Raw genomic sequence first — 25,645 nt, forward strand, 5'->3', positions numbered from 1 at the left:
CTCACCTGTAGATGGGAAAACAAACAGTTGGCTTTGGAAGATAACTTTTAATGGCTCTATAAACAATAATCTTGGGATTAATCCTCACCTAATTTCTCCTAAGCTCCTTTCCCTTGTGCTGTGTAGCTTTCTCAAATGACAGTCCTTCCCATTGTCTGTTTATGATTCCAAGATTTCGTTGGCCTGTCATGCTGGGGCTCTGTGCTTCTAAGCACCTTTATCACTGCTGAGAACTTGCTTATAAAATTTGTGTCCAGCTGTGGTAAAAGTGAATGCTGTTAAAAAAGGAATTGAGGGATTTTTCTTTATATAGGATCAAACCTGGAAAAGGGAACGTCAATATAAAATGAGCAATACTTAAATACCTTTTTTTTTTTTCACTTCCATTTACTTTCGGAGAGATAAGTGAAGATTCTAGTCCACTTAGAGTTCGTTTTCATGTTGGACCCTGCAGTGATGGTACAATAATTGTGCATGTGGAGGTAGCCAGCAGGGTTTAATTTCAATAGGAATCAGAGGTGGGTTAAAACAGAGGGAGTGGTTTAAAGAACCCTTCTCATGTTCTTTCAGATACAATAGAAACTGCTGAAAAGTGGTATTTGTGGATAAGTCATTTTAACTAAACTAAACACACTGAATGTGTTAGTATTACAGGCAAAGATCATTTGATAAATATTAACAAATCACATTTGTTTAAGTCTGGCAAATTCTTTCTACATTTGAAATGATTGTAAAAATTTGCTATTAGTATGTCTTAGTTTGGGTTCTCTCAGTTAGACCTGTGACAAAGTTTTGAGTTAAGTAGTTTTTTGAGGTGTTGAATCCAAATACTCTAGAAAGAAATGCATATGCTGGTAGTTGGACATCAGGCTAGTATGCAGAGAAGTAGCAAGGGTGGAAAGTTCTGGATCAAGATCATTTGTTTAATTTTCTCTTCGATGGTTGAAATAACAGTTCCGTCTTCTGAAATCTACCTGTATTGAAATTATTTATATATTATTGTCTCATTATGAGTATCTCTTCTCCTCATTCTTTTTTTGAGAGTAAAATTCATCACCAATTTATCTTTGATTGTCTCAAAATGTTTAGGCTAATGCCTTGCATGTTCTTGGAATGGGCAGGATTTTAGTCATTTTTTTTAAGCGCATTCATTCTTTGTGCAACTATTTGTGGGGTTATTTTATGAACCAGGTATCAGGTGCTGGGGATAGGCAGTGAATAATGGTGAATAAAATAGGCAATGCCTCTGAGTTCACATGTTAGGATACGTTAGGTTACATGAAAATGTATAGCATGTCTTGTAATTTTGTAAATAGTAGTCCAAAATTATTAAGCTACAGACACTCAATTTAACTTTCAAGCTTTTCATTCACCTTATTTTCTGTTGACATATTCTTGAACATCTTTGATTTTTTGTCTTGTGTATTTGATTTTTAAAAAATTATTAGAATACGTTTAGTGCTAAGCACAATGGCCGGCCCATACTATGCTTTCCATAAAACTATTTGTTAATGTTAAATACATTATGTTCTGCGAACAATCAGGAACCCTGCCACATACTTTCCATTTACCTCTGTTTAATTTCACAACAATCCTATGATAAAATCACTGGTGTTATCCACAATTTACAGAGAAGGTATTTGTGGCCCAAGAAAATTAAATAATGTATCAGTGCTGTACCATTCAGCAAGTATGTACAGAAATAAAGATCTGTTTTATTTCAGAGCCTACTTTTTTAAACACTGTGCACAGTAGCTCCTGGTAGCTCATCTTGCCAGAAACTATAACTACACCTATGAAAATTACCAGTTCTATAACAAATAATCCAGAGCTAGAAAACCTGAAGAAAAAAATAAGCACAACATATTAAAATTCTCATTAGTTGTCAGATCTGATTTTCATTGGCCCACCTTGATTTAAGTGAACTGAGAGCATTTATAATTAAAGCCTAAATATTTGCTTATGAAAATTGGAGGAGGGGTAATAAAAAACCAGAGAACTGAAATTAATTGTCATAGTTTTTATAGTCAAAACATTGAATGATATTATATTAGAAATTATGGGGTGGTAAAAGTAAATTCTTAATATGTTTTAAAATGGGAAGTAATAACATATCTAAACTGAGTTTGGAAAAAGGCTTATTGCATTAGGGAAGACTTTAGGGATAATTACTAAATAATTAAAACAAACCACACAAGAAGGACAAAAATGTGTTAACTGGTTTATATAAAATCAACATTTTATGTTTAGATGAGCACTGTCAGCAAAGAAGGGTTTAACACTCTCAAGGTGTTCATTATCATTTTAAAAAGTCTTCTGTGGTTCTTATTTTGGTAGCAATACAGAGCCACCATCAAAATTGCTGAGTAAGTTCCTAATAATAAATATAAAACTCACATTTTACCTAGAGCTTTATAATTTGCAAAACCACTTTTGCATCCATTCTTTCGTTGGTTCTTACAGTGGCTGTGAAAAGTGGGTTGTTATTTTTGTTCTATAGATGAAGAGGTTGAGGCTCAGAGCACTAAGTGGCTTGCCTAAGTTCACATAGCTAATCCATTCTTCTGTCCATTATGCAAGCCCAATTCAATTCCAGCTTTACTATAGCAAGTTCAAACTGAAGTTGACTGTTCCACCCCTTACTGTCATTGTCCTTATGGAGAAAAATGAAGAAATGACCTTTACCCTTGAGAACCCTTAATTTTTTTATTTTTTAAGATTTTATTTATTTATCTGAGAGAGAGAGAGAGAGAGATCATGAGCAGGGCAGAGAGGTAGAGGGAGACGCAGACTCCCTACTGAGCAGGGAGCCTGCTGTGGGACTTGATCCCAGGACCCGAGGATCATGACCTGAGCTGAAGGCAGACGCTTAACTGACTGAGCCACCCAGGCACACGAGAACCCTTATTTTGAATATATTTGATCTTAGAACTTACTGAATTTTTATGACTTTAATAAGTGGACACAAATTTTGTTTGTTCACTAGGCTGTCATCCCAGATTTTTTTTTTCTTTTTTTAATTTGGGGCTGGCTGACAAACACTATGTGGTGAAGGACTGTGGTTAGCAGAGTTGAGGGCTGTTAATGAAATCTGTATAAGGAGTTTTGGAAAAGATTCTAGAAAACCAATGATTTCTCTGTGTATTTATTGAGGGCATTTGCTTGGCTATTGGGTCATGGAGATATGTCTTTTATGGATATCTTGAAGGCTTTGATGAGTAAAGAAGACAAAGCTTAAATTGCATCAATCACATGAAAGTAATTTAATTTATATTTAAATTAAATTCAGATTTTTATGTGCATATACTCTGTAATTTAGTTACTGTCAGCCATGCACACTATACACCATTGAGATGTCTGTATTAACAAGTTAAAAAGAACAAATGAGTTGTCTTTTTTATTAAAAAGATCAAAACACAAGGCTACAAAGAAGTCTATTTTCTCATAAGCCCTGAAGTGATTATACATCTCTATAAAATAAAGCAAAATGAAATTAAACCATCATTTTTCAAAATTGCCTCTGTGAATTTTGAAAATCAGTGAAGATTTTCAGTCTTAACATTCTAAAGCAATGCTTCATACAGAATGCCATATTTATGAATGAAATGTGATGATGTCTGGAATTTGCTTCAAAATAAATGAGGTTGCAGGGCGCCTGGGTGGCTCTGTTGGTTAAGCGTCTGCCTTCAGTTCAGGTCATGATCACAGGACCCTGTGATCGAGCTTTGCATTAGGCTCCCTGCTCTGCAGGGGTTCTGCTTCTCCCTCTTCCTCTGTCTGCTGCTCTCCCTGCTTGTGCTCTCTCTCTCTGTCAAATAAATAAATAAAATCTTTAAAAAAAAAATAAATGAGGTTGAGGGTGAAGAACAGCACAGGAGTATAGATATAATATGATAAACCGTGAATTGATAACTATTGAAGCTGGGCAATGAATACATGAAATTCATTATCGTGTTTTTCTCCTCTATATAAAAAAGTAAAAAATAATAAGTTTATCATTCTAATATTCAATATATTCATTAAATGCTTATACATAAATTTTGTATTATATATGGCTATACATGCACGTATGGATATTTATGTATGCATGTGTATGTTTGTGTATGTATGTATGTATTTATGTATATATACTTACACATATTCACATGATGCTTCTAACTAGAGAACATGGTAAATAAATATTTGGATTCTTGTTACATGCTATTCCTGCAGTGTTCTGGAAGAAATTCAGGTACCACATCCAGAGATGAAAGACTTATTTTTCTTCTCTTTAGAGATTACTTTGTGTGTATGTGAGAATCAGTGCTTTCCTAAGGAAAATAGAAAAATAATGCATTTTCCTGATAATGTCCATATGAAATATAAATAATATGTACTTCTGGTGATGGAAAAATATTAAAAATTAAGTTCTGTAAAAAAATATAAACCCCCAAATAGTTATTGTATTATAGTAGAGAATAGTGAAGTGATGCTGGTAGGGGTGATGTGTGCGAGAAGGGGATGGTTAAAAAATGTTTAAGAAAACATCAAAAACTATAGAAGAGAGATTCAGATGACCAAGAACTTTTGTTTATGGAAGATGGGTTCCATTCGATGGCTTTAAGTTGAAAGGCAATACTTCTAGTTAAGTTTTACGTGGTCACTTTTCCAATTATTGCTATGAAATTCTGATTGAATTGGGGAGAGTAGAGGCAGAAATAACTATTAAGAAATCATAACTGTCCAGGTGAGAGGAACAAAAACTAAGGCAGTAAAGTACAGAATAAATTTTAAAAAATAACTAGGAAATGGCACTAACCCATCATTTTGAAAATAGTAGAAAAAGAGGAAGAAAGTATCAAAAAATGACTCTCAGATTTCTAACTTGGGAAAAGGGCCATAGAGTACAGGTCCATAATCATTTATCTACAGTTCTAAAATCTACATGTTCCTGAACAGAAAATTTTTTACCCGTCTTTTTTTTAATCAAAACTCATTTAATGGCATACCATTTCTTGAATTGATGCAAGATTATTAAAAGTTTTTATTCTACATATTATAAATATTCATGGATCTGCTGCAGAATTATTTATAGCAGCATTATCTACAATAGCCAAATTATGAAAACAGCCAAAGTGTCCATTGACTGATGAATGGATAAAGAAGATATAGTATACATATACAATGAAATATTACTCAGAGATGAAAAAGAATGAAATCCTGCCATTTGCGAGGACGTAAATGGAGCTGGAGAGTATTATGCTAAGCAAAATAAGTCAATCAGAGAAAGGCAAATACCATATGATTGCACTCCTATGCAGAATTTAAGAAACAAAACAAATGAACAAAGGGAAAAAAAGAGAAAAAGAGCAAACCAAGAAACAGACTCATAACTATAAAGAACAAACTGATGGTTACCAGAGGGGAGTTGGGTGGGGAGATGGGTTAAGTAAGTGATAGAGATTAAGGAGCAGTTGTGATGAACAACAGGTATATGGAAGTGTTGAATTAATATATCATACACCTGAAACCAGTGTCACACTGTATGTTAACTAACTGGAATTTAAATAAAAACTTGAAAAAATTGTTTAATTATGAGCCGTTGTCCTAGAAAGAGCTGAGACTATTATATAATACATGGTATATGCACCTCATTATCTTTATAAAATCCAAAATATTCTGAATACAAAACCATATCTAGTCCTAAGGGTTTCTGATAGAGATTATGAATTTGTAGTGCGATTTAATAAGATATTTAAAAAGATGCCACCTTGTCTCTTTAAAGGTAAAATAACTCTATAAAATTCAATCATGACCTTTTTGGGCATTATCTGGAGAATAGGTTGTTAAATGAATGGTATCAGGGCAATACGATCAATGATCAACTCACATGTGTATGGGGCAGAATATAATGGAATTTTCCTAATTCTGGATTTCTACTGCTTAACCTCTTTATATTTCCTCGACTAGAGTACACATAAAAACACAGAAAGGGGGGAACTCTGAAGTAGAAGTATAAACAGAGACTAAAAATATCTGACACATTGCTAATAGAACATTGAAAGAGGAGTTCTCTGGTGAGCATATTAGTTTCTGATGTATCTTTATAGAAAATTTCTACCAAATTTATTGGATATCACCCAATGGTCCAGGAGTTTTAAAATCAATCCTGGAACATTTATACTGCTTGGAAATTAAATACTCAAAATATGGAATTATGTTGAAACTGATGTAATATTGCCTACATGGCATGAATGTATGCATGAGTAATAGGACATAAACCAAATTATGTGTATGTATGGATTTTCTTCCTTATAGAATTTTTTTTCTTACTCCAAAATAGGCATGCTAATTTTAAAGAAAAAATATTTTAAAATGTCAACCTCTTCCTCTTCTTCATGGAGCTTTTTACAGTCCTTCATTCCTGCTCCGTTTTCTTCCTTCTCTGAAAACTTCTGCAAATAATTTAATATGAATATAATAATTGAATGAATATATATATCCATGTATATACACATTATGGTGTATTACATATACATGTCATGTACACAGAGAGAGACTGGCAGACACATCCTTCTTTATATCTATATTGATGGTATTAAATTACTCCTTGAATTAAGTCATGATTTTATGGTGTAAATATAACCAGACATTAACTTCCACATAACTGATTACTTTTTTTATGCTTGGATTTAGAATCAAGGCTCTATAAATATTTGTGAGTTGGTTCATAGAAATTTTGGACTAGTAATCATATTTCAAACATTTATTCTCATATGACAAAACTCCAGTTCATCTAGAAAAGGCAAGCTAATTATCCCTTTTTTATGTTTATCTTATGCTTGCTTTCTTCACAAGTTAAAAGAATTATGGGATGTCTGGTTTCTTAGCAACAGCAGCACTAATATGACTCTACTCCTATCTATTATCTTCATGTACTTTAACGTGTTAAAATTGTGTCTCTCTGAAGCCAATGATAATCACTCACGGCTTGCAGTGGAAAATTGTTAAGCATTCCACAGCAAAAAACAATGTATGAAAAGGAAGGAACAAACAGGTCTCCGGGTAACACAAAGCATTTTCAAATAGATTGGCTAATGGTTATGTGGTAAACTACAGCATCTTCAGGGTTCTTAGGACAGTGACCATATCCGTTTTATTTACTACTTTACCTCAGTGCCCAGTAAAGTGTCTAGCAAGAAGTAGTCAATTAATAATGTTTTTCAATGAATGAAATTTTATGTCTGTTTAATAAAATGGGAAAAAATTAACTTATGTAAGTTTATCTGAAATTCCTTGTGATCTGGATGCTACTGCCATCTTTTTTAGACCCTGGAGGTAGAGCTTATCTCAGCTGCTGCTTAACTGATACAGTTATACCAAGACCAAGATCACTTACCAGCTGCATTGGGTCACTGCTAATTGCCTTGACTGCTATGTAAACAGTAGTCCAAAGAGGGGTCACTCTTCTGTTAAAGTTTCTGGGAATTACAATTGCATCCACAGTGAGCAGGAAATGAAAGCCAGTCCTCCATTTTATGTGCGTGCATGTGTGTGAGAAAGGTTTTGTGCTGCTCTAAGAATTTCATTTTTGTAGCCCTAAGGGTCACAGGTAAGCCATTTAATTCATCCAGCGTGGCTAATACATAAAGAAAAAACCCTGACTGCCCTGGTTGTTAAATATTTTAAATGTCACTTCTTTTGAGTGAGGTTTTTTGCTGTTTGAGTATTTCCGTACTTGGTTGAAAATTTGCTGTGGATCAGGCTCAGTTCTAGGCACTGGTAGACACCATTACCTCATTGCATCATCACAACAGTGCTGGTTTAACTACCCAGAGCATTATCTGAGTTTTTCAAAGCCACATCGCTAGAATATGGCCAGGTCAAGACCAGGGACCCTCTGATTTCATACTCCACTATGCTGCACACCAGGGTTCCCCTGCAGCCAGCATGTGGATGGATAGCTTCACAAATTTCACCATAGAGAGGAGTTCCTTTGTTACATTTTCTTAGGATTTTAAAATGTCAGCTGTAGTAACCACAGAAGCAGGAAAAGAGACGAGTCTTTCAAGTCTAATTACAATTATTCACTCATTAAATAAAATATATGACCGTGACATAAGCAGTCCTATTAAGTGCTCTTAAGAAATGAAGGTCCAGAAGTGTTTCTAGCATGTATTTAATTTAAAATTAAATGGTTGACTACTACTGGATGTTTACCCAAAGAATATAAAAACATTAATTCAAAGGGACACATGCATCCCTAACATATAACAGCATTATTTACAATAGCCAAGAAATGGAAACAGCCCAAGTGTCCATTGACTGATGAATGGATAAAGATCTAGTATATGTACACAATGGGATATTATTCAGCCATTAAAAGGGATGAAATCTTGCCATTTGCAGCAACATGGCTGGAGCTAGAGTATTAAACTAAGCAAAATAAGTCAGAGAAAGACAAATGCCATATAATTTCATTCCTATATGGAATTTAATAAGCAAAACAAATAAGCAAAGGGAGAAAAATAAGAGAAAGAGACAAACCAAGAAATAGACTCTTAACTATAAAGAACAAACTGATGGTTACCAGAAGGGAGGTGGCAAAGGAATGGATTAAATAGGTGATGGGGATTAAGGTGTACACTTATCATGATGAGCACTGGGGGAGGTACAGAACTGTTGAATCACTATATTGTACACTTAATATATGAAACTAATATAACATTTTATATTAACTAACTGGAATTAAAATAAAAACTTTAAAAAATAAAATAGTTTATGAAAATATAGCAGCTATGACCATAGTGTCCCCACAGTGTTTTTAAACAAATCTACTAGAACCAACACTTCAGAAAACAAGTATTATATTGTAGTAAAAATGCTGGTAAGAGGCTAGAATAATAATGCCTGAAGTGTACAGGATGTTTTCTAGACTTCAAGCACTCTTGTCTGATTTCCCTGACTCTACTGAAATAGTGACATCAGCCTCCCCATGATGATAGTTAAGGACCTTGAGGCTCAGAAATAGGAGTTTACTTCCCAAAGTCAGAGTTTGCTCCTCCAGACCTTGAAATGTGGTCATCTGATCTAGGGCCCACTTCATTGTGCTGATTCTTGGGACACGACCAATCTTAAAAGTGATTTTAAAGTTAAAGTTTTGAATTTTTAATGAAAGTTCCTCAAAAACAATTTGGGCTTGTATCCTTCCTCTCCCCTTTGAGATGATAAACTCTATGAAGGCAGGGACTCTGGGACCCACTTGTTTCTCCTAGAACACCTTACACAGTGTCTCCTTTGGAGGGGGTAGGAGTAAAATAAATGTTTGCTGAATGACAATGTAGTGTGAAGACATTGGGGATTGTATTTGTCGGCTAAGACTGGAGTAACAAGGTACCATAATATGGGTGGTTAAAAACAGAAATTTATTATTTCATCTTTCTAGAGGCTGGAAGTCTGAGATTGGGTGTCAGCAGGGGTCCTTCTGAGGTCACCGAGGGAGAATCTGGTCCATGCGTGTTGCCTAGCTTCTGGTAGGCAACTTTTGGCATTCCTTATCTTGTAGAAGCATTGCCCAAATCTCTACCTTCATCTTCACACTGTGTTCTCCCTGTGAGTGTGTGTGTGTCTTTGTCCAAAATTTCCCTTTTTATAAGGACACCAGTCATATTAAATCAGAATTTTTTAATCATGGTTTCTTTTTTCTGTATTTTGTGATGGTTTGACATCTTAGGGCATTGCCAGTTCTGGAGACTGGACTGCCCCTCAAAGTGCTAGCTATTTCTAGGGATAGTAAATAACTTGGATGCAAGCACACCTTTGATATGCAAACCAGCCAAAGCAGAGCCCACACTGTGAGCCACTTTCTGTATCTGGTTTTTATATTCCTGGAGGCAATATTCCTCTGCTCTGATCATTCCAGGTATCAGACAACTAGGGGCAGCCCTGTACACCCCAGAGCTTACTGAAATATTCAGACTAACCAATCCCAAACCTGGTCAGCCTGTTCCCCTGTTTTACCCATTCCTTCCCATGAAAACCACAATAAAGAATTTATCCATGCTTTTCACTCTTTCTGTCTCTTTCCTGACCCAGGTGCTTCTCTGTGTGGTTCTGCATGGTATGTTGTATCTCTTGTTTCTAGGGAACTGTGAGAAAAAACTTCTCCCCTCGTATCAGTCATCTCCTGATCTATTAGCCTTCCCATGCCTGACTGAAACAGATCCTAGCTACATTAATACAGAGGACTGCTGTATTCCAGGATGACATCATCTTGACTAATCACTTCTGCAATCACCTGATTATCCATAAGTTCACATTCTGTGGTACTGGGAATTAGGACTTCAACCAATGGACTTTTGTAGGACATAATTCAACTGATAACAGAGGTCACTTGAACTTACTTATTTGTGTACTTTTTGTGTTAAAAACATCTGAAAACTTAATAACACGTAGGATTGTATAGTATATAATGTAATGGCAAATATATAGGGTGTGTTTGGGGAGAATGATAGGATTAGAAAGAAGGAGCAGAGAGTAACCTAAATATGGCAGAGAACTGAAGAGGTTGTTAAAGCTAGTTTTTATGTAGATGATGAAGGACTTCTAATGATATTACTTGTGCAGTATTTGACAAATTTTCTTTACCACTCTAATTTCATAATCTCTATTCTAATTAGCAGAGATTGGGGTATACTCTCCTGTAGAATATTATAACAGCGTTTTATTTTTTTAAGAGAGAGAAAGAGTTGGGGGGGGAGGGGCAGAGGGAGAGAGAGAGAATCCCAAGCAGTCTCCACACCCAGCGAGGAGCCTGATGCGGGGCTTGATCCCAGGACTTTGAGATCATGACCTGAGCCAAAATCAAGAGTGGGATGCTTAAGGGACCATGCCACCCAGCTGCCCTGACAATAGCTTTCTAATTGGTCTCTCTTGCTCTTTCAAATGCATTGTCCTTTGATGTTTTTCATTTATTACCTTTAGGTTAATACCCAAAGGTTAAGGTAATGCTAGCTTTTCCAACAGATACTTAGCAAAATCTAAGTGGTTTAACACAATAGGAGTTTTGTTCTTATTTATGAAAATCTAAGACAGATGCTTCTACTTGGTAGGTACTTTTCTTCCCAGTGGTGATTTTGTAGCTCATCCATTTTCAATATATGACTGCCAAATGGCCACAAAAAGCAAAAGAGAATTGAAGCATCAGGCATAGGCTTCTACGGGCCAGGCCTGGAGTTGACTACATCTTAGTCACATGGCCATATCTAACTGTAAGGGTGACGGGGGAGTGTCATCCACCTGTTGCTTTAAAGGAAGAAGAAATGGGTTGGTGAACTGCAAGCAGTGTTTACTACATGACAGTTAATTTTTTCTGTATTTTCCAATCCACTTTCTCAACTCACACAGCACATTCATCCGTTTTATGAACTTGAAATAGTCCAAAATGAGATATTGCTTATTTTCCATATATTTGCTTTGTGTTTTCACATCTGGGTGAATGCTTAAAATTTCTTCTAACTAAAACCCCTACTTCTTCACTCCTAGGTCTCCATGAACAATGTTGCTTATCTTTAAAGACCTAGCTCCAGTATCATTGCCATCAAGAAATGTCTTCTATACCTTCCATGACTTAAAATGAAAGGGGCTTTCCCTCTTTTGGATTTCCATACCAAGTTATTATAAAGGCAGTGTTGTGAACAAAACAGCCATAAGAGTCTCTAATGTACATTATAAATGGAATATTTAGATTTGTGAAACTATCAAAAATTTTTATTAAAATTTTTTTATCAAATTTTGAAATTTGGTAAATAAAAATATGGTCTTTAATATAAGAAAAAGTATTTTGACAACAAGAATGAGAGTGACTATTTAAAGTCAGATTCTACTTAAATATCTAATCTGTTTAAGAGGAAATTATCTAAACTTTAAGGACTAGAGGAGATAACTGAGTCAAAGGGGATAAAGGGAGAAAAAGTCATCAGTTAGAAGGAATATATTTTGCATGGAACATAGAACATGCCCACATTATAGGAGCAGAACTGACGGCAATCCTTAGCACTGTCTAAGAGTAAGTTGCTATGACCCACAGAACTGCCCAGTTTTTACCCAGGTTTGATGGATTGGTTCTCAATAATTGAAAAATATGACTCGACAAACCAGTTCTTCTAATTCCATAATAAACAAGCAACCTTTCTTCATAAATTGGCTTCTTATTTAAACTGCCTGAGAATAGAATACACACGCCACAAAGATATAAACATTTAACATTTGGGACTTTAATCAGTCTCTTATGATTTTACTTAATGTTAATCTCCCTGTGACTTCTCATCTCTGGTGTACCGGTGAGACTGTGTTTCTTAATAAGTACCAGAACCCGCTCCGTGCAAAATTCGTCCTCTGAAACTTTTTGGAGTTATAGTGACCTAATGAACAATATGTGTCCAACATCAGTCACCTGAGGCTTCCTTATGACATCCATCACTCTCTACTTTGTATTGTTGTAGTTCAATGGGTGTAATAAAATAAATTTGTCATGCTAATTTTGAATACTGTATCTAAGACTGAATTACTATGATATCTACAGTGCCTACCCAGTGCTTTGTTGGTGATTAACCATAAATTAACATATTTTTAAAGTTAGGAGCCAATGTGAATGTGAGATACGCATAGGAAGTATTCTACCTCCAGAGGAAAATTGTATCTGGTTACGTGAAAACTCAATCACCATTTGTTTTAAAGTAACTACCCCCCCCTAGGGTAAATATAGTCTGTGGCTTGGTTTTGGGTTTTTTTGTTTGTTTGTTTGTTTTACTGCTAATGAGCTAAGCATAGTTTTTAACATTTTTAAAAGCTTATAAATACAACAAACAAATAGAAACAAAAAAAAGAAGGGAGAGAAGAATATGAAACAGAAACTGTATGTGGCCCACAAAGCCTAAAATATTTACTGTCTAGCCTTTTATGGAAAATATTTTTCTTTTTTAATTTTTTGAGAGAGAGAGTCGGGGAACGGGGCAGGGAGGCTCTGGCACAGGAAGAGGGAGAGAGAATCTAAAGCAGACTCCATGCCCACCACAATCTCATGACCCTGCGATCCTGACCTGAGCCAAAACCAAGAGTCAGACTCAACTGCCTGAGCCACCCAGGCACCCCTGGAAAATGTTTCTCAGCTCCTGTCTCAGATTACCAAGCCAAACTGTGACATTGTTATAATTTACCAATTATTATGTTATCTGACTAGTTTCCTGTAATTATATCTATTCCTTGAGAAATGTCCTTTCCATGTGAAAGGAACTTTCTGAAAAGAATGTGATTTATAAACTTCCACAAATTAACTTATGTTTTATTCATCAGAAGCTAAAAAAGATTTTAGTTAGCATCTTACTCACTACCTCCAAATAAATTCACTCTAATCATGATGTTTAAACAGTCTTTCATTGGTTCCAAATTAACACATTTTGTTATTTTCACTTTAGTTGATGTAATTAATTTGGACGTGCATCTTAGCCCAGTATCTTACAATTAAGTATTACTTAGTGATTTCTTCTCAGAAAGGCTATAAATAAGAGAACAAGTGAATGCTTTTAGTTTAGATAGTTGTATACTAATGATAGCTATACTTTTAGCTTTGCCCTGATTTTACTTTTCTAATTATAAAAAGAAAACAAGCATTATACAGTACTTAACCCTAAGATGGGTTTTCATTTGCCTTCACATTTTCTCACCTAAATCATCTTTATATTGACATTAGAAATGGCCTTTTTGACTTATTTAAAATAGTCACTTGAAAGAGAAGCATATTAAGGCTGATTTGTTTAATGATGTGGGAATAAAGCCTGACATTTTAGAGACTTATTAGTTCCAAGAAAAGAGACTCTCTTAAGTGAAACATCACTAATATGTTTTCAAAAGGTCAACAGTTTATTACTTTATAACAGGTGGATCAGAGACACTTGAACTGGGCTAATCAATTCCTTTTTTTGTTCAATCGTCTTGATTTAAAAATCATTACAGGAAGACATATCCATATAAAAATGTAGCAAGATGGCATGAAAAGATAGAAGCATAGATTTGTTGTTTTTGTGCTTTTGTGGAGCAGGAACTGATAGAGTAAAGATCAAGCTGTGGTGAGCAGGTAGAATGATGCCGTATTCGATGGTCCATTGTCTTCTACCCATCTTGTCATCCTCTTCCTTTGTTTTTTGCAGTCCACTGAGAATTACTGAACAAGAGACTGTCGGGTCTTTTTTGTATTTGCAATTGAAAACACAAGTTTTTGGAGGAGAAAGCTACGTATTGTATTGCTGCTAAAATACTTCTCTGTTGCCACAGTATCTTAGAGAATTACCATTTGTGCAGCAACAATCACCTCATATCTAGAAGAGTAATTGCAGAGCAGAGAAAATTGGAGAATTATGAATGGAACATTGCTTAGGGGTGTGTTGGCAGAGCCAGGAGTCATTTGGTTGAATTAAAAACAGTCAAAGTAGACTTAGGAAATAAGAGATGAAGGAATTTGCTGGAAATATATAGAGTGATCTTACAGACTCTAGTACAAGAAATTCAGTCATGTCCCTGTAAGAGTGGGCCCAAGAAATACATGACACTCAGGAACCACTGGAACACTTTTTGCCCACTCCCACTGTGCACCACCGTCTTTCATTACCCTGTTATCCTACCCTTCTTCCCGATCTTTCTGCCGCTGCTTTCTGCCTTGAAGCAGCATTCTCCTTTCTCTATAGATTTGATTTCTTGGTACCAAATACAGGAGGAACATACATAGTTGCTCCTTCTACTCTGTATCTCCTCCTAGTTCAACCACCCAAATGAAACTCTAAGTCTACTCTCTGAATTTAGATTCCAAATGCTAACATGAGAGAATCAGATTATCCTTGTTTGAGCCAGTAGCCCATTTGTGACATGAATTGCGATCTGTGGGGTGAAGTGGGAACCAGATCATCTGAAGAGTTGGGAGACTAGGATGAGAAGAGTGGCTACTGACATTTACATATTCAAGACATTTATTTTTGGCACCTGGGTGTCTCAAGTCAGTTAAGCATCTGCCTTGGGCTCAGGTCATGATCTCAGGGTCTTGGGATCGAGTCCCACATTGGGTTTCCTGCTCAGCGAGGACTCTGTTTCTCCCTCTCCCTTTACCCCTCCTCCCTGCTTGTGCTCTCTCTCTCTCTCAAATAAATAAAATCTTAAAAAAAAAAAGACATTTATTTGATTTTCCAGTCATTGTGAACTTTGAAGAATATTGATTCATTCACCAAATGCTTTATCGAGAATCTAGTATGTGCTCGAGTTATAATAATGAGTAAGATACAGTCGTTTCTTTTAAGGAATTTATAATCTACTGGAATTGACAACTCTGAAACAGTTTCTACTGAAATCAGTTCTTTAGATGGGTGTACACAGGACACCCATGTGAGGAGTTTTGGAGAACTCAAATGATTTCCTGGGAAAGCAGTGAGACATAAACCACCTAATAAGATGTACAGAAATTAGTCAGATGGAGAAAGTTGGGGAAACATACAGGGAGGGATAAATTTTAGGATCTAAATTCATTTGATTAAGATCAATTATCAAAAGAACAATTTATCAAAAAGCCAATTCACCAAAGGATCAATTTGGCAAACTCGCCTATTATCAAAACTTATTTTAAGGAATATCATCCTTCTAATACTAATACATTCAATACATATCAATATGAATATATTGTTTATGGATACTTAGTGAGTTTTATAATTTTACTGAATTGATCATTGGATGAAATTGATATTTAGTAAATTTACAATTCAGTGCATTGCCTTTGGGTTGTTGGAGAGAAAAACTTTCCTCTGCCCTTCAAAGTCCTAGCTGGATTTAGAATGAAATCCACATGAGACAGATTAACAGGAGAAAGTCAAATTTAATAACATATGTACATGGATTCCACACAGACGTAGGAGTCCAAAGACAATGAGCTTATATGAAGCTTATATGAGCTAAGGAGTGGGGTAGGTCTGAGGATAGGAAGGAGAGGAAGGCCATTAGCAGGAAGGTGAAAGGAGATGTTTTAGAAAATAAATGTTGCTCTATTTTGCAGTGAAGTTTCTTAGGTAAAGGGGAGTCTCTATTAGTAATTCTCTTCCTTGTAAAAGCTCTCCTTTCCAATGTAAATTTAGTCTCTTGAGGACCAGGAAGAGAGCTGTTCCTGCATCTGCTGGATTTTGATTACTTTTAATTCAAAATAATGTTCACGCCAAAGTGGCCCATCTTGGGGCAGCCTGCCCTTCGCCCTGGTCATATTGGTCTGGTTTCCAGTGCATAGATCCAGAGTATGAGGGGGAAAGTTCTTTTTTCTTATGGTTAGAGCCTAAAGTATGAACTGAGCACAAAAAGATGGTTTGGGAGGGGGAAAGGAGGAGAGGGGGAAAAATGAATTACCTCTTAGTAGGCTTTTCTTTATTGACAAGAGTTAATGTCTAAAAACATGAATAATAAAAATATGCCAGACACATTATTTATACTGATTTATATTTACCCTTATCCATTTCATTCCAATGGGTTGTAGGCTTCTTGAGATCAAAAATAATATTTTTTCTTAAACTAAAAAATCTCTGATTTGTTATGGTATTTTAGAATACACACATTTTCTTCTTTTTCAACTTTATGAGTTCTTTGAGTAATCAGTAAATATATTTTAACTGACTAAACCCTTATGCTCATTAACATTAAGTACAATTAGAATTTACTAATTCCCAGTACACTTGCAGATGCCTCTCTTCCTTCAGAGATACCAGTATAGGACTGTTACACAAATTTCATTATTTTTTTTATGCTTTCTGAAATAGAAAAAAAAAAATCTGTCCCTATTACAACATTAGCTACTTAAGATATTAATCAATGTAAAAGAATGACATGTAATTACCATTTGGAGCTGCATCTTATTGATTATTAATGCAGGTCTCAATGAGTGTTAGGCACAGCAAGCAATTACCAGTCAGTGACTCCTTCCCTTCGCTTCCACAGGATCTTTTCCCAGGTTTTAGCTGACACAAATAGTTTGAAACTAGCTCTTTGCTTTTCTATAGATTTCTCTCTTTCAAAACATCTTGCTATTTAGGGAAATATGATCCAGAATATGGTACTTCAAATTGAATAAAATGAATATAATTATGGATAAAAGAGTTCTTAAGGTATCTAGAAATTAAGACCAGAAATTACGTATGTCTCATTGCTATGGTAAATAGTTGGTTTTCCAAAGTGAATATTTATGCCTATACCCTCTCAGTGGGAAGGCTGAATATATGATTGCCTTATAATATCCATATCAACCCTTAGTTGACTTTTATGTGTGGGTCTGTACTGTTGCTTGGTTAAGTAAAAGACAAAAAAGAGGAAGAAATGATTGTTCTAGTAAAGATTAAATCACAAGTGAAAGTCACACAAATCATGGTGGTAGTCTCTCTCACTCAGGAAAAAAAAAAAAAAAAAAAAAGCAGGGTGGGGTGTACCTGGCTGGCTCTGTCAGTTAAGTGTCTGACCCTTGATTTCGGGTCAGGTCATGATCTCATCGGGGTTTGTGAGATCGAGCCCCACATTGGGCTCTGCACTGAGCATAGAACCTGCTTGAGATACTCTCTCTCCCTCTCCCTCTACCCCTTCCCCCACTTGCACTCTCTCTCTCTGTAAAAATTTTTTTTAAAAAATAATAAATAAATAAATCACAGTGGTAGGGCAGCAGTAAATTGATGTTTTTGCTAGAATTTTCAAAAATAAATGTAAAGGAATAAAATTATTTCAGGAATACTTCTGATGAATAATCTTGGGAGGAAAAAAGAATCGCTAGTGCACAGAAAGAAAACATGGTTTCCTTATTGTTCATATTTATATTTTTCCTCCTCAAACCAACTTGATTATAAAAATATGCTAATATAAATAACATAAACCAGATGTAGGATAGAGGAATTTGGATGCATTAATAATGAAATATACACAATAGTTTTACTAATATGAATGCCTTTGAAGTGTTGGTGTACTCTACAATTGAATCAGTTCCTATTGTGCTTGCCGGTCTCTTTAATTAGTTTCCATCAGTAAGTTTATTTTAACAATTTATTTCATTTGTATTTATAAGACTAAACAGGAATGGGAGCATTTGTGACATGTCTATGAGAAGTTTCTGTTTTGTAACTGTAAACTTTTCAAGGGAATGTGTCATATCTGCTCTTCTTGTAACTATCCCAAGATATATGTAGCAGAATGTTTTGTTCACATTGTGCCTTGAGTAAATATTATGTGCTGACTTAATGGATCTGAGAAGTAGGATGCTGTAATGGCCTGTACTTCTCCACTATAATACCATTGTCAATGACTCCAGGTGGCCATATCAAAGACTGAGACACTTAACATTTATAGTCTCATAAAGTCAGGATCACCTTGGAATCTGTAAGTAGAACTATAAACTGGCAACAAACATTACAAAACTGGCAACAAAGATTCCCCAGGATCTCATTTCAAGGCCATCACATGATTCTCTAGGAGCCTTTTGAGCTTTGAGAACTGGGATTCAACTCTGCTATCTCCTTGGTTTTGATAGCTTGTAAATTTTGGAAACTGCTGACCATTACTCATCTGGTGGCCAATAACACCTATCAGAAAGCTGTCATGTACAATATGCAGTTTCAAGAACCTAAAGCCTTTGATGTTTCTTACCTAATCCAGACACACTTTCCTGGGTGGCATCAGGAGATTACGCTCCCTTTTCTTTGAAAAGTCCTTGCACTTGCTTCTGAGTTGAAGGAGACATAGCTGAATCTGAACTCTTCCCCCAGAAGATGTGCTACCACTTTTTCCAAAGATCTTTTACTAGATCATTAGCAGAATCCAGGAAAAGTGTTTCCCTAGAGTTTATTGGTAGGCTCTGCCATCAGCTATCTTACAGGCTGCATTTTAATTTAGTTAATCCTTCCATCACACCAGTAAAAATGTCTGTAGTTACTATTATTGTATAGATTAAAAAAAAAAAAAAAGTTGGAGAGAAGGCAAATAATCAGTCTAAAGTTTGGTGGGTCCCCAACTTGCTGGTCTCAAATCGGGAAGAAAGACTTTTGGTATAAAATGCCACCAAGAGGGGCGCCTGGGTGGCTCAGTCGTTAAGCGTCTGCCTTCGGCTCAGGGCGTGACCCCGGCATTCTGGGATCAAGCCCCACATCAGGCTCCTCTGCTGGAAGCCTGCTTCTTCCTCTCCTACTTCCCCTGCTTGTGTTCCCTCTCTCACTGGCTGTCTCTATCTCTGTCAAATGAATAAATTTAAAAAATCTTAAAAAAAGGGGCGCCTGGGTGGCACAGCGGTTGAGCGTCTGCCTTCGGCTCAGGGCGTGATCCCAGCGTTATGGGATCGAGCCCCACATCAGGCTCCTCCGCTGGGAGCCTGCTTCTTCCTCTCCCACTCCCCCTGCTTGTGTTCCCTCTCTTGCTGGCTGTCTCTATCTCTGTCCAATAAATAAAAATCTTAAAAAAAAAAAAAATCTTAAAAAAAAAAAAAAGCTGCGAAGAGAATATTTAAATAAATTTTGTAAAGTCTCATTTATATAATTTTTTTTAAAGATTTTTTTTTTTTTTTAAGAAAGAGAGAGAGATTACAAGGGGTGGGTAAGAGGCAGAAGGAGAGGGAGAGAGAGAGAACCTCAAGCCAGCTCCATGCTGAGCACTGAGCCTGATGTGGGGGTGTGGAGCCCTAATGGGGGCTTGAACTAATAACCCTGAGACTGGGACCTGAGCTGAAACCAAGAGTCTAAGGCTTAACAGACTGAGCTACCCAGGCACCCCTGTGAAGACTCATTTTATATCGCAATTCATCTAACCCACTTTTTTTGTTGTTGTTTGTTTGTTTTTTCCTATGTGGTAACTGAGTAACTGATTTTCTTTATACTGAAGTTCAAAGGAAAACTGCAAAAGTAATTCTACGTCGTGAAAATTATCAAATTAAAATTATTTTATATTTCTTTTTTCAAAAAGATTTTATTTATTTATTTGAGAGATGGAGCGATAGAATACAAGTGGGGGGAACAGCAGAGGGAGAAGAGGCAGGCTCCCTGCTGAGCAGGGAGCCCGATGCAGGGCTGGATCCCAGGACTCCGGGATCACGACCTGAGCCAAAGACAGATGCTTAACCAACTGAGCCACCCATGCACCCCTGATTTTATATCTCTTTTATTAGGAATACCACTTCTACTTATTCCTTTTTCATATATGAGTGAAAACTTTTTATGGTTAGAAGAATAGAAAAATAGTATTTGGATATTAGTTAAATTTCAGGAATTAAAATGAGAATGAAGCAAAATGTTTATCGTAAACCTCTTAGTTGACTCTATCATATTGCCATGATTAAAGCTGAATAAAAAATGAATTAACCTCTTTTCCATAATTTCCTAATCAAACTTATCAATGTAAATTCTCTTAGGGCTGTGTGGTATAATGATCAGGGAATGGATTCTGGAGTTTCCAGTTCCCACTGTAACAGATTCTTTTTTTTTTTTTTTTTTAAGATTTTATTTATTTATTTGAGAGAGAGAGAGAGATCACGTGCAGGTGGGGGGGTGGGGTAGAAGGAGAATCAGACTCCCCACTAAGCAGGGAGCCTGATGGAGGACTTGATCCCAGGACCCTGGGATTATGACCTGATGCAAAGGCAAATGCTTAACTGACTGAGCCACCCAGGCGCCCCACTACTATAATATATTCTAATTGTATGATCTGGGTGGAACTTTCTGTGACCTCTTTCTTTCTACATAGTCTTTACCTATAAAATCAGAAAAATATTAATATATACCAGTTTCTTTGATGATTAAATGCATCAGGGCAGGTAAAGTCTTAGAAGAGTTTCTAGCATATAATAAATATCCATAATGTTAAATATTAATAGTTTTTGTTTTTATTTGAGTTTCCCAAAAACTGCACATTTTATTCTTTTTTTCCTATTTAGAGTATAATCCATAAATTCTGCCTGTATATCACATATATGCTTATCTTTGGTTAACTATATATTAATCCTCTTCAATTTTTGGCCTTACAGTTAGCCATATCTCATTTAAGCCAAAACTCTGGCTTTAAAAAGGTTTTTTATTTTAGGAAATTTACTTACAATTTTTGGCTCAGTGTTCCCATCTGAACAATGAGGATAACAATAAGACATGTCTTCTCGGATGAGTATAGCTTCTCTCCAGTAGTCAGAATGTGCATGTGCTTGTTCCCTTCTTCTTTCCCTTCTTCGGTGTACATTATGCACTCTTATAATAATGCCGAATCTGAAGTCAGCAAGTCTAATTCCTTGACTATACAGAACCTGCCAAGTGAGACTTTAAACTGAATATTTCCATGGCCTAGCATTTTATTATTTCTCAGGGACAAACACTCCCTTTTTGGATAGCTCTTGCATTCAGCCTGTTGTCAATCATTGTTGTTAATGATGCTGCCTATTTAAATATGCATTGAATAAAACATTCAAATAGTGTTATTTATAACTTGTGCATTTCCTTCCACACATTTCCCTGGTCTGAGATGTAAAATGTAATCTACATTGGGCAGACAATTATAGCTTGGTGAAACAAAAGGATAGAAAAGCAAAGGCAAAGCACTTGAGACCATAAAATGACAAAAAGAATATGGAGATGAGATTGTGGGACTGTAATTTTTTTGTGTAGTTAGGTTTTTTTTTTTTTCCCAAATCTCAGAGTTAAGAAATTCTAGGATTTTTCAGAAATTGGAGAGAAGCAGGACGTGAGATCTAGTCAATGAGGAGTGATACGTGTAATGATCAATAATCATGAGATACGTTGAAGAGCACTAGGTGGGGTAAATTTATATTTTTGCAGATGTTAAACAAGATAGATTTATTGAAATGTACAGAAACAAGGAAGTTTCTACTCTGTTTTTCCTTCAATTAATATGTAGCATAAGGACAATGTAGTAAATTCAGAAACCACCATTTTCTATTTAAAAGAAATGGTAAAATCTAACTTGAGAAAAGAAAGCTAATGACGGAGTACATTCTCGTAAGTGAAGACTGAGGAAAAGTTATTTGTTGAATTGTTTATTTTTATATTAAATGTATGCTTTATTGCCAGGCTTGTCTGCCATATATATATTTTAACAATAGTAATACAAGTGTGTGGTCATTTGTTTTACTTTTGTGTTAGCATGAAATACAAGAGAGAAAAGCAATATAAAAAGTCTAAAAGGAGATTTTAAGCGTGCCAAGACAAAGCAATGCTTTTGTTGAAACTTTTTTTTAATTCCCTTACTTTACAAATACTTGCAATTCAATAATACAACAAAACCTAACTCCTCTCTCAATTTCCATATCTCTGAAGGCTTATTTACACAAACAAGGACTCATCAATTATCTCCTATGTATAAAGGACTTAGAACTTTCTTTCACAATATGCTTAGTACCAGATCATTAATTATCCCAAAACTATCTCTCACTGAATGTCCTTTCACAAATCAAGCTTTATATGTCTTTGCTGCAAATATCAGTGGTTGCCTCGACATCGTAAATTGAAAGTACTATTGTCCTCTTGCTTCTAAATGTGAAATCGATAGAAGTCTCTTTCTTATCTTTAAACTTAATCTTACTTTTTAAAGGTGGAACTTGTCAAATCTAGATATTAGGAGTTCTTTGTTCATTCTGGTTCTCTTTTGTGTATCTTTGCTTAAATATTCCCATATCTTTAAGATTCTGTACACAATTTCTGTGTCTTTTCCCCAGCATTTTAATCTGGATTATTAAAACATTTTACTTTCGTTTACAAATTGTATATAAGTACTTCATGAATACATACTTACTGAATAGCACCACGTAAACATATAGGGTAAAATATAAAAGTAGGTATCATTTTCTGACTATGACAGAGTAGTTTGTATCAAGCCAGTCTTCGCTTTTAAGCACAACTGTGAAAGCAACATAAAATCACAACAGAAGGCTCTTTGAAATCTGAACACAGTAAAGAAAGGCAGGATTTCTGGAGGCAAGGTTGTGGAGAAGAGGAAACCAAAACCAAGTGAGACAGATATTTTAAGCAGCTTTTGTTCATCAAGGCTGTGTCTAAAGCTGAACTGTGGGGAGTTATGAGTCCCAGCGACAGAACAGAATGAAGGTGAGAGGCTGAAATTCTAAGGAGTGCTTCTAGCTACAGAGCTGGGACACAAACATGGGAATTCATAGTCTGGGGGGAAACTTGAGGTAGATCCCCCACTTTCATCTGAGGCTCCTGAAAGGCTTAAGCCTATGAGTAAGGGCCAGAAGTTTGGACTCTCATCTCATTTTTTGATTGAGTCAAGAGGATCTGCCTCAATTCTAGTTGAAGGCCAAAGAGAAGTAATGTCTGAGGGAGACATTCATTTTTTGGAGTCCCTATATATTTTATATGCATTTTCCATCATTCAATAAAATTTTTCAAGTATATCAAGAAAAATTACCAAAAACCAAGAGCCATAGGCCACAGATTATTCAGATATTGGAGGGATGTAATATAACTGAAGTTATAATATAATTGAAGTTAATATGTTGACAAAAATAAATGCTACATTGTGAAATTTCACCATAAGACTGGTATCTATAAAACCAAATCAAACTCAAATTTTATAACTGAAATACATAATCTTTAAGAACTCAGTAGATGGATTCACCAAACATTTGGTCAAAGCTGAAAAGAGGTGTTGTTTTTGTTCCTTAATTATCATACAACTCAATAGAAATATCTGGAATAAAGCACTGGTACAAAACAAAATTGTAAAAATGCAGGAAAAATAAGATGGAGGTATATTGTTCACTGAGGAAAATTCTAATGTGGAAGTATAGTTCCAGAAAGAGAGGAGAGAGAGTCTCAAGTAGAAATAATTTAGATTAGGGACACCTGGGTGGCTCAGTTGGTTGAGTGTCCAACTTTTGGTTTTGGCTCAGGTCATGATCTCAGGGTGCTGAGATCAAGCCCCCACGTAGGGCTCTGCATTTAGCGTGGAGCCTGCTTGTCCTTCTTCCTCTGCCCCTCCCTCCTGCGCTCTCTCTCTCTCTGTCTCTCAAATAAATGAATAAAATCTTAAAAAAATAATATAGATTAAAAGCATTAAATTGTTCATAATGTTTGGATCATAGATCTCTAAATGTAAAATGTAAAACTATAAAACTTTTAGTAGAAATTATACATCTTTATGAACTGGGTCAAGATAAGTGTTTTAAAACATGTTACCAGAAGCAGAGTCCATTAAAGAAGAAATGGATAAATTCCACTTAATCAAAACTTAAAGTCTTTGCTCTGCAAAAGACTGTGTTGAGAGAATGAAAAGGCATACTACAGACTGGCAAAAAATATTTGCAAAGCACATATCAACGAACCGTTCGGGCTGCATTTGATATGTGGGCCCAGTGCAAAATGAAAACACATGTCTCTTGTTCAAAAGGCAGGAGAAAAGTGACATTAAGTGTACTAAAATAAAACTTATCTTTCATGGTTTTTCTCTCAATCTTCATAGTATTTTTTAAAAGACTTTATTTTTTAGATCAAGTTTAAGTTCATGGAAAAATTGAGGTGAAGGTACAGAGATTTTCCATATACTACTCCCTGCCCCCACTCATGCGTCCACCCCACTATTATCAGCATCCCCTACCAGAGTGGCACATTGGCTATAATCAGTGAACTTACGATGATACATCATGATCACCAAAGTCTTCAGTTTACCTTAGGGTTAACTCATAGTTTTGTACATTCTGTGGGTTTGAACGAATGTATAATGATGTGTATCCATCATTTTGGTATCATATGGAGTATTTTCGATGTTCCCCAAATCCTCTGTGCTCTGTCTAGTCATCCCTTCATTCCCCCTCCAACTCCTGGTAACCACTGATATTTTTCCTGTCTCCATAATGTTGCCTCTTTCCAGAATGCCATATAGTTGGAATCATATAGAACGTAGCTTTCTCAGATTGGGTTCTTTCACTTAGTGATATGCATTGAAGGTTCCTCCATGTATTTTCATGGCTTGATTTCTCATTTCTTTTTAGCACTGAATAATATTCTATTTTCTGGATGCACCATAGTCTACTTATTTATCTATTTATCTCCTGAAAGATATCTTGGTTGTGTCCAAGTTTTGGCAATTATGAATAGAGCTGCTATAAATACCCATGTGCAGATTTTTGTGTGGACATAAGTTTTCAACTCCTTTGGGTAGATGATTGCTGTATCAAATGGCCGGAGTATATTTAGTTTTGTAAAAAACTGTCCAACTGTCTTCCAAAGTGGCTATACCAGGTTACATTCCCACCAGCAATGTATGAGTGTCCCCGTTGCTCCACATCCTTAGTTGGTGTTGTCAGTGTTCTGGATTGTGGCCATTCTAATAGGTGCATAGTGAGGTTCCATTGTTATTTTAATTTGCATTTTCCTGATGACATATGATGTGGAGCTGCTTTTCATATTCTTGTCATCTGTGTATCTTCTTTGGTGAGATGTCTTGTAAGGCCTTTGGCCTATTTTTAAATCAGATTGCTTGGGTTCTTATTATTGAGTTCACACACACACACACACACACACACACACACATATATTTACATATACCCGTATCTGTATATATGTGTGTAGATATATACAAATTTATATTTATATATATATATAAA

The 25,645-nt window shown here is 35.7% G+C and overlaps 1 protein-coding gene across 1 annotated transcript in view; it reads left to right on the forward strand.

Annotated features, from left to right (window-relative positions):
* The window catches only part of LOC148108389 (uncharacterized), a 217,757-nt gene that overhangs the window by 167,331 nt on the left and 24,781 nt on the right, over positions 1-25,645 (forward strand). The window lies entirely within an intron of this gene.

This window comes from Ursus americanus, chromosome 20, assembly GCF_024610735.1.
Source record: "Ursus americanus isolate L20-20 chromosome 20, mUrsAme1.1.p, whole genome shotgun sequence".
NCBI lineage: Eukaryota > Metazoa > Chordata > Mammalia > Carnivora > Ursidae > Ursus > Ursus americanus.